Source organism: Oncorhynchus gorbuscha, linkage group LG19 (genome assembly GCF_021184085.1).
Source record: "Oncorhynchus gorbuscha isolate QuinsamMale2020 ecotype Even-year linkage group LG19, OgorEven_v1.0, whole genome shotgun sequence".
Classification (NCBI taxonomy): Eukaryota; Metazoa; Chordata; class Actinopteri; order Salmoniformes; family Salmonidae; genus Oncorhynchus; species Oncorhynchus gorbuscha.
In genome coordinates, this window is record NC_060191.1 from 71,574,033 (window position 1) to 71,579,032 (window position 5,000).

General features: G+C 26.4%; 1 protein-coding gene across 1 annotated transcript in view; it reads left to right on the forward strand.

The window, feature by feature from the left end:
* Nucleotides 1–5,000, forward strand: part of LOC124005158 (1-phosphatidylinositol 4,5-bisphosphate phosphodiesterase eta-1-like) — a 154,621-nt gene that overhangs the window by 121,146 nt on the left and 28,475 nt on the right.

The following is a 5,000-nucleotide window of genomic DNA, read 5'->3' on the forward strand; positions in this document are numbered from 1 at the left end:
ATAAAGGTATGTATAGACATAGACAGTATATGAATAGATAAAGGTATGTATAGACAGTATATGAATAGAATAGAAAGGTATGTATAGACAGTATATGAATAGATAAAGGTATGTATAGACAGTATATGAATAGATAAAGGTATGTATAGACAGTATATGAATAGATAAAGGTATGTATAGACAGTATATGAATAGATATATGAATAGATAAAGGTATGTATAGACATAGACAGTATATGAATAGATAAAGGTATGTATAGACATAGACAGTATATGAATAGATAAAGGTATGTATAGACATAGACAGTATATGAATACCTGATAGAAAGGTATGACATAGACATGTATATGAATAGATCCAGTTTATGTATAGACATAGACAGTATATGAATAGATAAAGGTATGTATAGACATTTGAATAGATAAAGTATATGAATAATCTCTATGAATAGATATGTATAGACATAGACAGTATCCTGAATAGATAAATGTATAGACATAGACAGTATATGAATAGATAAAGATATGTATAGACATAGACAGTATATGAATAGATAAAGGTTGACATAGACAGTATATGAATAGATAAAGGTATAGACAGTATCTGACAGTATATGAATAGATAAAGGTATGTATAGACATAGACAGTATATGAATAGATAAAGGTATGTATAGACAGTATAGATGAATAGATAAAGTATATGTATAGACATAGACAGTATATGAATAGATAAAGGTATGTATAGACAGTATATGAATAGATAAAGGTATGTATAGACAGTATATGAATAGATAAAGGTATGTAGACATAGACAGTATATGAATAGATAAAGGTATGTATAGACAGTATATGAATAGATAAAGGTATAGACATAGACAGTATATGAATAGATAAAGGTATGTATAGACATAGACAGTATATGAATAGATAAAGGTATGTATAGACAGTATATGAATAGATAAAGGTATGTATAGACATAGACAGTATATGAATAGATAAAGGTATGTATAGACAGTATATGAATAGATAAAGGTATGTATAGACATAGACAGTATATGAATAGATAAAGTATGTATAGTATAGACAGTATATGAATAGATAAAGGTATGTATAGACAGTATATGAATAGATAAAGGTATGTATAGACATAGACAGTATATGAATAGATAAAGGTATGTATAGACAGTATATGAATAGATAAAGGTATGTATAGACAGTATATGAATAGATAAAGGTATGTATAGACATAGACAGTATATGAATAGATAAAGGTATGTATAGACAGTATATGAATAGATAAAGGTATGTATAGACAGTATATGAATAGATAAAGGTATGTATAGACAGTATAGACAGTATATGAATAGATAAAGGTATGTATAGACAGTATATGAATAGATAAAGGTATGTATAGACAGTATATGAATAGATAAAGGTATGTATAGACAGACAGTATATGAATAGATAAAGTATGTATAGACAGTATATGAATAGATAAAGGATAAAGGTATGTATAGGCATAGACAGTATATGAATAGATAAAGGTATGTATAGACATAGACAGTATATGAATAGATAAAGGTATGTATAGACATAGACAGTATATGAATAGATAAAGGTATGTATAGACAGTATATGAATAGATAAAGGTATGTATAGACATAGACAGTATATGAATAGATAAAGGTATAGTATAGACAGTATATGAATAGATAAAGGTATGTATAGACAGTATATGAATAGATAAAGGTATGTATAGACATAGACAGTATATGAATAGATAAAGGTATGTATAGACATAGACAGTATATGAATAGATAAAGGTATGTATAGACATAGACAGTATATGAATAGATAAAGGTATGTATAGACATAGACAGTATATGAATAGATAAAGGTATATGTATAGACAGTATGAATGAATAGATAAAGGTATAGACATAGACAGTATATGAATAGATAAAGGTATGTATAGACATAGACAGTATATGAATAGATAAAGGTATGTATAGACATAGACAGTATATGAATAGATAAAGGTATAGACATAGACAGTATATGAATAGATAAAGGTATAGACATAGACAGTATATGAATAGATAAAGGTATGTATAGACATAGACAGTATATGAATAGATAAAGGTATAGACATAGACAGTATATGAATAGATAAAGGTATGTATAGACAGTATATATGAATAGATAGAAGTATATGAATAGATAGTATGTATAGACAGTATATGAATAGATAAAGGTATGTATAGACAGTATATGAATAGATAAAGGTATGTATAGACAGTATATGAATAGATAAAGTATGTATAGTATAGACAGTATATGAATAGATAAAGGTATAGACATAGACAGTATCTGAATAGATAAAGGTATGTATAGACAGTATATGAATAGATAAAGGTATAGACATAGACAGTATATGAATAGATAAAGTATGTATATAGACAGTATATGAATAGATAAAGGTATGTATAGACAGTATATGAATAGATAAAGGTATGTAGACATAGACAGTATATGAATAGATAAAGGTATAGACATAGACAGTATATGAATAGATAAAGGTATGTATAGACAGTATATGAATAGATAAAGGTATGTATAGACATAGACAGTATATGAATAGATAAAGGTATAGACATAGACAGTATATGAATAGATAAAGGTATGTATAGACAGTATATGAATAGATAAAGGTATGTATAGACATAGACAGTATCTGAATAGATAAAGGTATGTATAGACATAGACAGTATATGAATAGATAAAGGTATGTATAGACATAGACAGTATATGAATAGATAAAGGTATGTATAGACAGTATATGAATAGATAAAGGTATGTATAGACATAGACAGTATATGAATAGATAAAGGTATAGACATAGACAGTATATGAATAGATAAAGGTATAGACATAGACAGTATATGAATAGATAAAGGTATGTATAGACAGTATATGAATAGATAAAGGTATGTATAGACAGTATATGAATAGATAAAGGTATAGACATAGACAGTATATGAATAGATAAAGGTATGTATAGACAGTATATGAATAGATAAAGGTATGTATAGACAGTATATGAATAGATAAAGGTATGTATAGACAGTATATGAATAGATAAAGGTATGTATAGACAGTATATGAATAGATAAATAATAGACAGTGAATGTATAGACATAGACAGTATATGAATAGATAAAGGTATGTATAGACAGTATATGAATAGATAAAGGTATGTATAGACATAGACAGTATATGAATAGATAAAGGTATGTATAGACAGTATATGAATAGATAGATAAAATGTAGACATAGACAGTATAGTATAGACAGTATATGAATAGATAAAGGTATGTATAGACAGTATATGAATAGATAAAGGTATGTATAGACAGTATATGAATAGATAAAGGTATGTATAGACAGTATATGAATAGATAAAGGTATGTATAGACATAGACAGTATATGAATAGATAAAGGTATGTATAGACAGTATATGAATAGATAAAGGTATGTATAGACATAGACAGTATATGAATAGATAAAGGTATGTAGACATAGACAGTATATGAATAGATAAAGGTATGTATAGACAGTATATGAATAGATAAAGGTATGTATAGACATAGACAGTATATGAATAGATAAAGGTATGTATAGACAGTATATGAATAGATAAAGGTATGTATAGACAGTATATGAATAGATAAAGGTATGTATAGACATAGACAGTATATGAATAGATAAAGGTATAGACATAGACAGTATATGAATAGATAAAGGTATGTATAGACAGTATATGAATAGATAAAGGTATGTATAGACAGTATATGAATAGATAAAGGTATAGACATAGACAGTATATGAATAGATAAAGGTATGTATAGACAGTATATGAATAGATAAAGGTATGTATAGACAGTATATGAATAGATAAAGGTATGTATAGACATAGACAGTATATGAATAGATAAAGGTATGTATAGACAGTATATGAATAGATAAAGACAGTATATGAATAGATAGATGTATAGACAGTATATGAATAGATAAAGGTATAGTATAGACAGTATATGAATAGATAAAGGTATAGACATAGACAGTATATGAATAGATAAAGGTATGTATAGACAGTATATGTAAAGATAAAGGTATGTATAGACATAGACAGTATATGAATAGATAAAGGTATGTATAGACAGTATATGAATAGATAAAGGTATGTATAGACAGTATATGAATAGATAAAGGTATGTATAGACATAGACAGTATATGAATAGATAAAGGTATAGTATAGACAGTATATGAATAGATAAAGGTATGTATAGACATAGACAGTATATGAATAGATAAAGGTATGTATAGACAGTATATGAATAGATAAAGGTATGTATAGACATAGACAGTATATGAATAGATAAAGGTATGTATAGAGACAGTATATGAATAGATAAAGGTATGTATAGACAGTATATGAATAGATAAAGGTATAGACATAGACAGTATATGAATAGATAAAGGTATGTATAGACAGTATATGAATAGATAAAGGTATAGACATAGACAGTATATGAATAGATAAAGGTATAGACATAGACAGTATATGAATAGATAAAGGTATGTATAGACAGTATATGAATAGATAAAGGTATGTATAGACAGTATATGAATAGATAAAGGTATGTATAGACAGTATATGAATAGATAAAGGTATGTATAGACAGTATATGAATAGATAAAGGATAACAGTATATGAATAGATAAAGGTATGTATAGACAGTATATGAATAGATAAAGGTATGTATAGACATAGACAGTATATGAATAGATAAAGATAAAGTATGTATATGTATAGACAGTATATGAATAGATAAAGTATGTATAGACATAGACAGTATATGAATAGATAAAGGTAGATAGACAGTATATGAATAGATAAAGGTATGTAGACATAGACAGTATATGAATAGATAAAG